This window comes from Schistosoma mansoni, assembly GCF_000237925.1.
Source record: "Schistosoma mansoni, WGS project CABG00000000 data, supercontig 0013, strain Puerto Rico, whole genome shotgun sequence".
Classification (NCBI taxonomy): Eukaryota; Metazoa; Platyhelminthes; class Trematoda; order Strigeidida; family Schistosomatidae; genus Schistosoma; species Schistosoma mansoni.
In genome coordinates, this window is record NW_017386025.1 from 1,296,401 (window position 1) to 1,310,082 (window position 13,682).

A 13,682-nucleotide genomic window follows, 5' to 3' on the forward strand; every position below is an offset into this window, starting at 1 on the left:
AAATCAGGGAAAGACATAATAATGGCTGCGGAAAACGCTGCAAGAGAAAAAAATATGAAAGAACTCTACGACACAACGAAGAAACTATCAGGCAAATATAGTGAACCAGAGAGAACGGTCAAGGACAAATAAGGAGAGCCAATCACTTATATTCAAGAATAGAGGAAGAGAGGGTTAGAACACGTTGAAGAAGTCTTGAATAGACCAGTCACAATGAACACAAAAGATATCGATGCAGTGCACACAGATATTCCTATAGTTGTCATTCCACAAGCGATCGAATAAATCAGCATGCTTATCAGATAAATCAGGAGTGAGAAAGCAGCAGAACCTGACAGTATACCAGCTGAAGCACTGATGTTAGACATGGAGGTAACTGCAAAAATGCTTCCCGTTCTATTCAGGAAGATTTGGGAGGAAGAACAAGTGCAACCGATATCTTATCAAGATACCAAACAAAGGAGATCAGAGCAAGTGTGAAAACTACAGAGGCATCACACTAATGTCGGTATCAGGAAATGTTTTCAACAATGTTGCTGAACCGAATGAAAGATTCAGTAGACGTCCAGCTTCGAGATCAACAGGCTGGATTCAACAAGGGTCGGTCGTGCACAAACCCAATCGCAACACTAGGAACCAATGCTGAGCAGTCAATTGAATGGAATTCGTTACTATAAATCAACTTTTTTGATCATGAGAAAGCATTTGACAATGTGGATAGGAGAACATTATGGAAACTTCTCCGACACTACTGTGTGAGTAGCTGAGATCGTCAACATCACAGTGAATTCATAGGACGGACTACACTGAAAAGTCGTGCATGGAGGACAGCTGACAGATGAATTCTAAGTGAGGACTGGAGTCAGAAAAGGCTGCTTACTCTCCCTCTTCCTCTTCCTTCTGGTGGTTGACTGAATTATGAGGACATACACATATGAGGAGATGAACGAAATACAACGGACAGCTTGTATGCACTTGAAAGTTTTGAGCTCTGCAGACGAACTAACCCTTCTATCCCATACTAACCAAAAAATGCAGGTCAAAACAACCAGTATAGTAGCAGCTTCTGCATCAGTGGGGCTCAAGGAAAAGCAGGGTCCTGAAATACAACACAGATAGCACCAACACAACCACATTTGATAGAGAAGCTCTGGGAGAGGTGAAAAGGTTCATGTACCTGTAGATCATCATTGACGAACAATGTGAATCTAATGCAGACGAGGGAGGCATCCCTTTAATTGAAGAAAGTATGGAACTCAAAACAACTGTCAACCAACATTAAAATCAGAATCTTTGATACAAACTTCGAGAAAATTCCACTGTACGGATCTCAAGCATGAAGAATTACTATAACCATCATCGAAAATAAACAAATGTTCATAAACAATTGTCTACTCAAGACACTCAATGTTCGTTGTCGAACGGATACCACTAGCAACTGCCTACTGCGGGAAAAAACAAACTAACTTCCATCTGAAGAGGAAATTAGGAGAGGACGCTGGAATTCGTTGAAATCAGCAAACCTCATCACGAGAAAAGAGCTAACTTGGAATCCTAAAGGAAAAGGAAAAGAAGAAGGCCGAAAAACACGCTGCATCGGGAATGAAAACTAGATATCAAAGGAATAAACAGCAACTGGAAAGAACAAGAAAAGATAACCCGAGACAGGGTTTAATGGAGGATGCTTGCGGGCGTCCTATGCTTCTTCACGAGGAGTAACAGGCGTTGGTATGTAAGTAAGTTGGTAAGTAAGTAAGTAAGAAAATGACTACCATTATGATCATGTTGTTTCGGAGAGTGATACGCCAGAATCTTGCATGACACTACTGGTAACTATTCAAAATAATATAGTTTTGTTTAAGACCAAGCGTGTTATTATTTTGGAATCGTTTATCTACTTACTTTCTTCCCGATAGGTATCTTGATATTCTTCCTTTATTTTCATTGTATGCTTCCACAGTTGTATAAAATGACATTGTTACAAATCAACGAAAATGCATTACAAACACGAGAAACCAGCCCAAGGATCCACTGTAAAATGACTCGTGTATGGTGTGCTTTTCAGCCACGGAAAGTCGTGGAATCAACTTACAGTGTACTACCAATGGATAAGTAGTCGAGGGATTTTCAATTTTAGCCACTTAGTTACAGGCTCACACCATACTCATTCTTTATTAGGTTAAATAGCAAAGTACGAGCACTGATTTTCTCACAATGAAGGTATGATTCAAAGTCGGATACATGGGTATACGCTATGTATACAAATAAGATTAACACCAACGTACTACACATACAACTACTAGATGATTTTAAAACGTCAAATTATTGTCCAAAAGTGTTCACTGGGAAAACAGTAATGAATAAAACTGTTATGTAGTGATAAATACATACGTTGTCCGAAAAGTGTGTAAAAGTAACCCTACCTTTGAGTTGATTGACTGCTAGTTTTTAAAGCGAATTTGTCTCAATGTCTTTAATGTAGGTTTACTCTTAATTTAAAACAAAGTATTGTAGAAAGGAAAATATCTGGTTTTATACGCATATACAGAAATATGCTCGCTAAACTGGTAGTAACTGTGTATTTGAAACCTGAATATTGTTAGTGTGGGTTAACCTCAGCTACTTGGACTAGTTAGAACCTTGTTTAGTTTTGCCTTTCTTTTCCCAATTACTAAACCATAATTACCATTTTATTCCTGTCAAAAAATTTGCCTGATTTTCTGTTTCTTAGTCGATCAGTCAGGACTGGCAAGTTCAACAGGCTCCATTGAAGCCATATGGAACTTGGGTAAAAAGCTTGTTCAAAAGATGGAGAACAAAATGTATCAAAACACCAACAAATTATTTCCTAGTCAATCATATAATTCCATGCCTAACATTTTGGGTATTATGGGAACGTTCAAGATATAATTTAGCAGCCTGTTATTAATTAGATAGTTTGTAATATCAATTATTACTAACTAGACCTAGGATATATATAGCAGTTTGTAGAGGATGAACGTCTTCAAAAGTTATCAGTGAGTGATCAGAAACTAAAGAAAACCTTGCTTTCATATTAATAACACTTTCAGATAAAGAGTGTATTAAACCTGTTGTTTTCGTTTGCGTAAAAAAACGAGTACAAAAAAATTCGCGTCTTAGTTTTGAAACTTAAATGTTACTATATATTGTCTTAAAAGAACTAACAGCAAGGATTATTGAAAAATTTGTTTTTGGGGAGCGACTGCAGTCTCTTCATGAACAAAAAATCGCTTGAAGAAAATTAAATTCGTGTGTGACGAAATACCCAAAAATAGAATGCAGCTTGTATCGTGATACAAGTAAACTTGGCCCTTCTCTGTTATTTATCGTATTCGAACTAAAATAGTAATTATCTAAACGAATAATTCTGATTTGACAGTGAAAATATAAGACTCTGAGTCTAATAAAGCACATCATAGACTAATGAGCCTAATTGCTCACACTACAAGGAAAATTTTATACGACAGAAAGTACAGAAAATTTACTGCTATATCACTAAGCTTGTGACAATATTGCAAAACATTTTTTGTGTGAAAAAACGATCATTAAATACACAAATAGGAGGACTCACCTACGAACTGACGTCGGATAACACGCTTTAAAACAGAAACAGCTCAACATATTTTGAAAGTTCCGTATTCACATGTGACAGGAGACACCCAAAAGCGTCATTTTTGAAAATGACACACAAAAATTAATAACTTTTCTAGTGTTTTAAACAAAGATACAAAAATATAACGTAATCGAATCTAAAGTATTTGCTGAGCCTCGAAAAGCCGTAGGTATTTCGCAAAATCATTAAGGTGCTGCTCAAAAACTGTTCGGATTAAAAATTTGTGTTGAAATTTACTTGGACATTTCCTGAAACACAAATTTTAGGATCTAACACAGAAAATGCTAAAGCGTTGGCACAGTTATAGTTCACAGTTTTAGAAACTTCTCCTGAGTACCATAGTTGAACAGAATCGAAACCACTGAATACAATAACTTGAAGGTTAGTTTATCAGTTCCAGCTGTTTAGAAGAAAGCGAATCGATCGACTTGTGTAATATATACATACATTTACTTATTGACAGCCAGCTTATTAGTTTTTTTTCATAATTATATATTGTCCGAACTTTCGAAATGATGTTGGTTTTTACGATCACCATGGACGTCAATTAACTAATGGTCGGAGATTAACTAATCCCTGCTTTATTTCTTGCGACAGTCTAGTAGCCTTATTCGGCTACAGCCACTCATTTGTGTTATACGGTCATCAAAGCAGCTATAGTACCTGAATACGACGTTAGGTACTAACCAAGGGTTGTGGCTCCTTCGTTAGCATGTTGATCATACCATTCCCGTTTGAATCGAGTAGTCCTCCAACTATTTAACACAGATTATCCACTTTATTGACATAAAAATATCTACTTTACAAGACAGTCGAAAGGAAAAACGTGATTAAAAGAAAGAACGGGCCGAGAAAAATAATAAAATGCAGTGAAGGTATATCTGTCACAAAGGCAAAGAAAGATTAGAAACATGTTTACTTATCGCATTGTTGAAAGTCGTTCATTCTCTTATTCTGACGCTCTTTAGAACGTGCTAAAAAACTGCGATATGCAATTTTTTTGTTCTGCCAATGGTGATACACATAAATTTGTAAAAAACGTTGGGGGTACCATGAAAGGGGTGCTTGCCAACCTTTGATTAGGTCATTGAATGTGTTGTTATATATCGAAATAAAGGTCTGGCTGCTGGTTAAGTTCTGGCTAATGCAGTGGTAAGCATTTTGCAGATAGTGCTTGCAACGTCATCATCTGTGAGGTTAAGATTTTTAAGAATTTGTTTTGTATTGATTGTAGCGACTTTCCACTTGCTTTTTTTATACCTCTCATGCTTGACAATAAATGTCTGTTGATAGTAGTTCTCTCCTGGGCATTTTGCTCGTTGAAATATCTTTCTGTTAACCCACAAGTGGCGGTATCCATCATTTGAATCTCAAATACTGTTTCTGGAATTGGTTGTGATCTTGATATCATTATTTCATTTGGTCCTTCGAACGTTATTTGTACTTGTCGTGAGTTAAATTTGATTTTGAAGGTGACGTATGATATGTACGTGTATTGTTATACAAACGTATAGAGTTTTAGTTCTACTAAATCTGCTAGTTCAGACGCCGCATTTTTTTCAGTGATTTACACTCAAACTGATGCAGACATTCGACAACGCTTTAATAAAAGCGTGCAGGTCAACGAATAGCTAATCTTCAGTACCCTTGATTCACAAACCTAAAATACGGTACTGATATACTTCAGTAGCCGAAGCAGTCCAGTGCAGTGCGTGAGTTGGCAACGACAAAACAACAATCAGATCTCTCTTCACAAGTATTAAGCAGGAGAGAGACGCTTTCAGCCTAGGGACAATGAAAATAGCAGATTGGGAAGTTTTTTACTTCAACAAACATAGCTGTCAGCAGGAAAACAAAACCTGATCTGGCTACGGGTTGTACAAATTACACTTCTGAATCAATAAACCTTGTTATTTACGGTGAAACAAGCTGAAGTAAGAGTCATTAGTAGGTAGAGCTCAGACTTAGTTCTAGCACAAGAATTGCTAACATTCAAGAAACTACAGATTAAAGCTAGTGTACTATGAAGTGACATAGTTCTGAATGAACAGAAGAAACGCTGATGTATGAGGCGAAGTAAATTTTTAATACTTTCGAATGATTATCAATGAAACATCAAGTATTTGGTTACACAAGTAATTATCTTTTTATCTATTTAGCATTCTATTTTTATGGGGTTCCAACCGTTCAGTGTTGAGGTAAGCATTCTAACATGAATGTATAACAACTTGGGGCGGGTTGTTAAGCGTCCGCTGAAAACGTCTTGGTAATGTCATTATATTATAGCTGAAGCACCTGTTTACTTTCTTATTTTACTCAGTTATTAAATTTTCCATTATTCTTCATTGAGTGAGGAAAACTTTGTGTGTAAACCCACGTTCCGGATGTCTGAATAATGAACTACTGCAACCACTAAACTGGATTGTTTAAAAAATAAAACTACCTGTTACTAAATATGTATTACGTTGATTTAGTAAAATAGCGATATCAACATGCGGATGAATGTATATATCCAAGAAATAGAAAGCATCGGATAACAACCTGAATAGAATCGAACAAGCACCGTAGCTTCAGTCTCAAATAACCTGAGGCAAACAAAATATTCCGACCAACAAACACTTGAATTACAATCAGGGCGCTCATCATCAGTGTTATGAACATATTAGGCAGCTGAAGCTTACAGATTGTGGTTGAACATCGATATTTTATTACATATAATAGTAGGATATATCAACATTTTTCAGACAAAATTGAAGTAGGGGGCTGTAAAAGAGAAGTATTTTGAAGGTAATGGGTGGTCAACTGAATCCAGTGACAAACACCAAAATTAGTAAAACAAACGATCAAGTGATAAAAATAGACAAAACGGGAACAACATTTCCAAGTTATGAATTTCGTGGAATCTGTAGTGGACATCAGTAAATGAGCTCATTTAAGATGTAGCAATGATAATATATAAAAACAAATGGTAACAATAATAAACAAATGACTACCTGTGAATAACAAACGGAAACATATACCACTTGCAAAAGGTGGCATATGAAAAAACAATGATGTAACAGCAGTTGTGGAATAAATGTTACTTTTTAGCTCATTCTGAGACAACAACTACATATAGGGTTCACTTGATTAAGAAGTGTTCTTTTAAACGGTTGGCACCAACGACGTGGTGTTATTACATAATAATGCAGGTTGGAAGTCCCATGTAGTGCACAATGATCTAAAATGATATAATCTTTAACTACAGTCCGCAGCTGGCAAAGCAGAAGGATGATGGATGGAGGTAAAATTCATTTGGATACCAACAGTAGTGTGTTTGCTAATCGGCGAATCGATAATGTCTATTTTACAGGTGATACGGATTAACAACAAATACTTTGTCATCATCATGTTCTCAGTAACCAGCCACGGCAATTCTTCTTACACCTGGAACAAACCCAGCTTAATCGTCCTCAAGGTAGTAGCTTATACCAGGTACATTTCAATAATCGCGTTATAATAACCACAAGTTTATTAGATAGTTGCATTACACAAATAATCAACAACCACATGGTTATAATACGTGGTTGCCAATTTTGGACCAGATGTCTTTTAGCCACGGTCACAATCTGAACGTGATCCCACTTTTGAACAGATCATTAAATCTGAGAACTCATGATGCAGTGCCATCACATAAACTTGATTATTAATTCCCTGGTACCCGTGACCAAATATTTTGCCTTGTAATTTCATTCATTAGATATGTTTAATAACCGTGACAGTATAGTATCTTAGCCGTGAACACAAGTCGCAAATTATTGATCATGCCTGTAAAAGTGGCATGTATTGGCTATATCAGAAACACATTATCAGTCGCTTATTAATAAATGTGATTACACATGAAGTGTCAAATACAAGAAATGTGGCTTTTATTTTTGTTGTTGCAGAAATCGATGGGTGTAAATGTCCCTATTGTAGCTGTAAACAATTCCCCAAAATCAATAGCTCATTAAGTGTTCGACATTGGATGCTGACCACGTTGTCTAAGTGGACTTGTTTAACTGAAGGCTTTCGGTCATGCATCCGTACCAGATCACGTTGCAACTCGGCGTGGGACACAGCTTCTACGTTTCAATAGTCAGTTAAGAACGAACGCCTCTCGACATATTGGTAACGTACCAAATATAGTTTTCCTGCCTCTTCTCGTCTGACTTCTGATTTCTGTTTGGCCATGTATCGCATGTATCTATTCTCGACCATCAGTTGTATGTTGCAACGCTAACTCCATAAAGTGCGCCAAGTGTGATATTGACATGTTTCTTACGAAATCCATTTACATTCATATCTTATGAAACATCAACCCAGCTGAGTAATTTTCAACAGTGAAAATTGTAACTTCTTTAACAATTTGATCTTGCCTGTAAACCGGCATGCCTCATGTAACAATCTGTTATTTGAGAATAAATTATCATTATTATTATAAAAGGGTTTCGATTATAGAAGGTGCTACTGGTAGCTAATTGTAAAATTAGAATAACCAGTCGTATCCTCAGTGGTGAGCCTTACGTGATCTGGTACACCAAGCCAATAAACTGTGAGTCCGTTCCATTTTGGAATATTATTATTCATTGTTATTCTTTATTTGAATTTTATATATTGTGATATACTTTTTTTCGCGAATTTTTTTCTCGGATATATTTTAATTAGACATTTTTTGTTCTTTATATTACTATGACGGAACACTCACCTAAGGTTTTTAAGTTAAAATCTATTCCCCCAACTTCGATTCAGTTAACGCCGTTTTGGCCCGACAATATCGAGTCCTGGTTCTGCTACGCAGAAGCCGATTTTTGCATACACGGAATCACGGACTCGCGCACACGATTCCTCGCGGTAGTTAGGGCATTACCGCGCGAATTTAACAGGTACGTAACACCTAGTATGTTTACTAGTGATGTTCCGGAACCTTACGAAATTCTCAAACAATCGATTTTAAAACGCGGTGATCTAACTGATCGACAACGGTTAGACCAACTCCTAAACAATATCGACCTGCAACATGGTTCTGCGACAGACATATTGCTAAGAATGAGAGAGGTTACCGGCCAACGAACATTCGATGATGGTCTATTCGGAGAACTTTTTCTGTCTAAACTTCCTCAACAGGTGCAGGCAGTGCTCGTCTCGTTTCAAAACAACGCCGTAGACGAGCTGGCTGCATCTGCCGACTGAATATTAGAAATCACTAAATCTTCTAAGGCCGAGGTCTTTTCAGTCAAAGAAAAACCTCAAACGACCCCGAACTACATCACCGAACTATGTCATACACTGACACGCTATCTTCGTTTGCGTAATGACCGTAGTCGGTCAAAATCCCCACGTAGGAGCGTTTCACGTAAGCTATCTGTCTCTCGACCACGAAAGACAGACAATCCCGACTGGTGCTGGTATCACAACCAGTACGGTAAATCCTCTAGAAATTTCAGAAAGCCCTGCAATTACCCGAAGTCTAAGGCGACTGACAGGAATAAGATTTCGGGAAGCTTTCAAGCCGGCACGCGTTAACGGCAACCGTAACCGGCGAACATAGCCGTCTGTTATACGTCACGGATGTGACTACGAAAGTTCGCTACCTCGTCGACGCCGGCGCAGAAGTTAGCGTTCTTCCAGCAAATCCCGACGACAGACTTCGCGAGTCTGTTTTAAGTTTACAGGCGGCAAATGGAAAGCCGATCGCTACTTACAGTAAAAGGTACGTCTGCCTTAACGTGGGTTTACGCAAATCCATACACTGGATTTTCGTTGTTGCAGACGTCTCTATGCCAATCATTGGTATAGACCTGTTACAATACCACAATCTACCAATCGACACTCGCTCAAGAAAGTTAATAGACGGAAACACTAAGTTATCCGTTTGCGTAACTCCTTTTTCTGGTTGCAGGCTATCCCCAATCACAATTAAGCACACCATAGACCCCCTGTACCAATCATTACTCGACAAATACTCCGGGATATACCAACCGCAATCGAAATTGCCTTGCGTAACCAGCAATGTTACACATCACATCTCGACTACAGGACCACCTGTACTCTCGAAAGCCCGCCGACTCGCTCCCGAAAAGCTTAGGTTAGCTAAAAACGAATTCGACCATATGATAGACTTAGGGATAATTCGACCATCGAATAGTCCATGGTCATCCCCATTGCACATGGTCCCTAAAAAGGACAGCAACGATTGACTTAAAACTGGTGATTATCGGCATCTGAATGCTAAAACCATTCCCGATCGTTACCCGTTGTCTCATATTCACGATTTGACAGCTACCTTGAAGGGTACAACTGTCTTTTCGAAAATCGACTTGGTTAAGGCTTATAACCAAATACCGATGGCACCTGACGACGTTCCTAAAACAGCTATCATCACTCCTTTCGGCCTTTACGAATTTCTACGAATGCCTTTCGGCCTAAGAAATGCGGCTCAAACCTTCCAAAACTTTATAGACGACGTCTACCGAGGTCTCAACTTCGTACATGCGTATGTTGACGACTGTCTAATGGCAAGTCCGGACAGAGAATCACATCTCCAGCATCTGGACATTGTTTTCGACCGACTTCAAAGGCATGGCATTACTGTAAACATTCAGAAATGCCAAATCGGGACTAACTCCTTAGACTTCTTAGGACACACTATTGATGCCCAAGGCATCCGACCCCTTAGGAGCAAAGTGGAGGCCATTCTGGATTACCCAGAACCGACCACGATCAAACAGTTGCGAACTTTTAACGGACTCGTAAGTTTCTACAGACGGTTCATACCCAAATGCACATCCCTTATGAAACCGTTAACCGACCAGCTTCGTGGAAATGCAAAATCAATTAGTTTAGACGACACAGCCTGTAAAGCATTCTCCACAGTTAAGGAACATATCGCTAAGGCAACCCTGCTCGCGTATCAAGACACTCAAGCGCCCATTAGTATCGCCGTAGACGCATCCGACTCAGCAATCGGATGAGTCTTACAACAATGGGTTAACAACTATTGGCAACCTTTGGCATTTTTATCGAGACGGTTGCTAGACGCGGAATCTAGGTACAGCACGTTCGGTAGGGAACTCCTAGCTATGTATTGTGCTGCAAGGCATTTCCAACATTCCATCGACGGAAGAGAATTCACGCTTCTTACCTATCATAAACCTCTTACCTTCTCTTTAAGTTCATCTTCAGATAAGTACTCACCCCGAGAGTCTCGACAACTCGACTACATTTCGCAGTTTACTTCAGATATACAACACATTTCTGGAGCTAACAATGTAGTCGCAGACGCTTTGTCTCGTATCAGTCCCTTGAACAGTTTCCAAGGAATCGACCATCTTAAACTCGCTCAGCTTCAAAAAGAAGACATTGATCTTCAGCATGAGTTATCCTCGACAACTCTTAAACTAAGTATTAAGCAGATGGGAACAGGTAAGGAAACCTTACTTTGCGACACATCTACAGGTAGGGATCGTCCAATAGTACCAAAACATTATCGACGCAACGTCTTCAATACGTTGCGCAATCTTTCTCACCCAGGCGCTCGTGCAACAGTCAAACTTATAGCCGAACGGTTTGGCTGGCCTGGCATGAATAAAGATGTGAGGGAGTGGGCACGCTCCTGTGTAAGCTGTCAGAAATCTAAGGTCATAAGACACAACAAATGTCCCTTAGGCTCTTTCAAAACCCCTGACGCTCGTTTCGACCACGTTCATCTAGATTTGGTAGGACCGTTACCCGATTCAAACGGATACTCATATCTCTTAACATGCATAGACCGTTTTACTCGATGGCCAGAAGCAGTACCTATTAAGGACATTACTGCTGAAAAAATTGCTCGCGCTTTCGTCGAACGATGGGTAGCAAATTTCGGCTGCCCTTCCACGATCACTACAGACCGCGGACGCCAGTTCGAATCTGGACTTTTCCGTTGTCTGACCTCACTATTAGGAATCACCCGCTTCCGAACGACCGCCTACCACCCACAAGCGAACGGGTTGGTAGAACGTTTTCATAGACAACTTAAAGCTTCATTATCAGCCGCAAACGTTTCACAGTGGACAGACGCTCTTCCACTCGTCTTGCTAGGTATCCGCAATGCAGTGAAAGCTGACATTGGATACACTGCATCTCAACTCGTTTACGGAACGACACTCGGACTCCCAGGAGAATTCGTGGATCCTTCAGCTTCTTCATTGAACATGGATCTAAACTCTTACACGAGTAGGCTTACAAACGCTATGCGTTCAGTTAAACCTGCTCACACTCGACCTCAATCAACTGATGTTTTCGTTCAACCCGAATTACGACATAGTACACACGTCTTGGTTCGTCGAGACTCACATCGACGACCTCTCGAATCAGCATACGAAGGACCCTTCAAAGTTCTTCAACGTGAACCTAAGTACTATGTAGTCGATAAGAACGACACGAACGATAGCATCAGTATCGATCGCTTAAAAGCAGCGTGCTTAGAAGGAAACCCTAGCTACGTCGAATTTCCTTCGGTACAATCGTACGACACGACTCCTACACTCGTAGTACCCTACACGACAGCCAACACACAACCTGATACTTCGTCAACGTCGATAGATAAACCTAAAACAACGCGTTCTGGAAGGAGAGTAAGATTTCCAGAACATCTTAACGAATATTGCACGTAGGACACGGGCTTTATCTTGAATTCCCCTTTCATTGTTTATTATAAGAAAATTTTTTTAATATGCTCATTTTTTATTTATTTAAAAAAAAAACAAAAAAGCAAAACATTTTTATTTTTTTGGGCGTATTTATATTTTTTTTATATATGAAAAAAACCAAACAACCATTTTTTTTTCCGATCGCTTTTACGCTGTTTGCAAGTGTTTTAGTTTATTTATTTATTTTTTCCCGCTCATCTTGTGTCCTTACGCAAGTACGAGTGTATTTTCGACATGCACTCAGACGTTCTATATTTCTCTTTTCCAGGACGACTGGAAAAGAACGACGAAGTTTCCCAAGGAACCGAAATTGAGAGGCTCATACACATTATATCGGATAGAATAATCTCTTCTTGAGTGGATGTATGATTGGCCATTTGAAGTTAATTCTTATGAGAGTGTTACTGTGAAATAATTGATCGCGACGATTCATATCACTACGCAATAAGTGGAGTTGTGTTACAATAAGTAGTAGACTATAACGATCTGGAGTCATAATAAGCAACGTCCTTAGAACTACGAGTAACTGTGAGGCTGCTACTATTAAAGGCTTCAGTGTCTTATGGCTTATTTGTAAACCACTTCATTGCTTGGTCGAAGAAATATCGAGAGTATTATACTCGATTTTTGTGAGGCCGCATTTGTAATACAGGATACAAGCAATTAGCCGTTGTTTCAAGTATGTAGCAGATAAGCTAAAAGGAGCCCAACTGTGACATATCAACACGGTAAAAACTCTCTTCGGCTTATCTTATGAAGACAGACTGAGGTACCTAAGCTTATTTCCGTTATCTTACACAGGTTACAAGGAGATTTAATACTGGCTTACCGTTGAATGAACCATGATCTTGGCATTAATATATTTTATCTTTATCATTCATCTGAGACTGATCATCTGAATAGACCTTCTAAAACTTTTCACAAATTGAGATAATTCATTTATATCTAGAGTCTTTATTTCTTGCTCCAGTTACTGGAATTATCTACCAGAATATGTAAACCCAGCATCTTTTGTTGATTTATTCAAGGCGAGGTGAGATCTTCACATCATTGCGAATCGCAAGCATAAATATAGTTCGACTGACATCCTATCCTTTCGATTGAAGACACAGTATGGAGAATCAGTTCAGATTCCTTTCAATAAAAGTTGTCATATATGAACCTAATAAGTTTAAAAATTTTAAAAACTGAAAATAAAGCTGATTAGGCTAAAACGATGCCTTTTTGTATATCTTGATGGTCAGATTTAGGAACAACTTTTATCCCTAGGAAATGTTCGAGAGGTTTGAATCACTCAAGTTCTAGTTTGTTGTAGCCACAGTTTCAGTTTTTGAGAA

At 38.8% G+C, this 13,682-nt stretch overlaps 1 protein-coding gene across 1 annotated transcript in view; it reads right to left on the reverse strand.

Moving 5' to 3' along the window:
* The window catches only part of Smp_058450 (protein phosphatase 1 regulatory inhibitor subunit 16a, putative), a gene marked incomplete at its 3' end in the record, with an annotated part of 84,414 nt that extends 80,738 nt beyond the window's left edge, over positions 1-3,676 (reverse strand). Inside the window, exon 1 of the mRNA XM_018790853.1 lies at positions 3,593-3,676. The remainder of the gene's footprint in view (positions 1-3,592) is intronic.
* Positions 3,677-13,682: the final 10,006 nt, after the last annotated feature.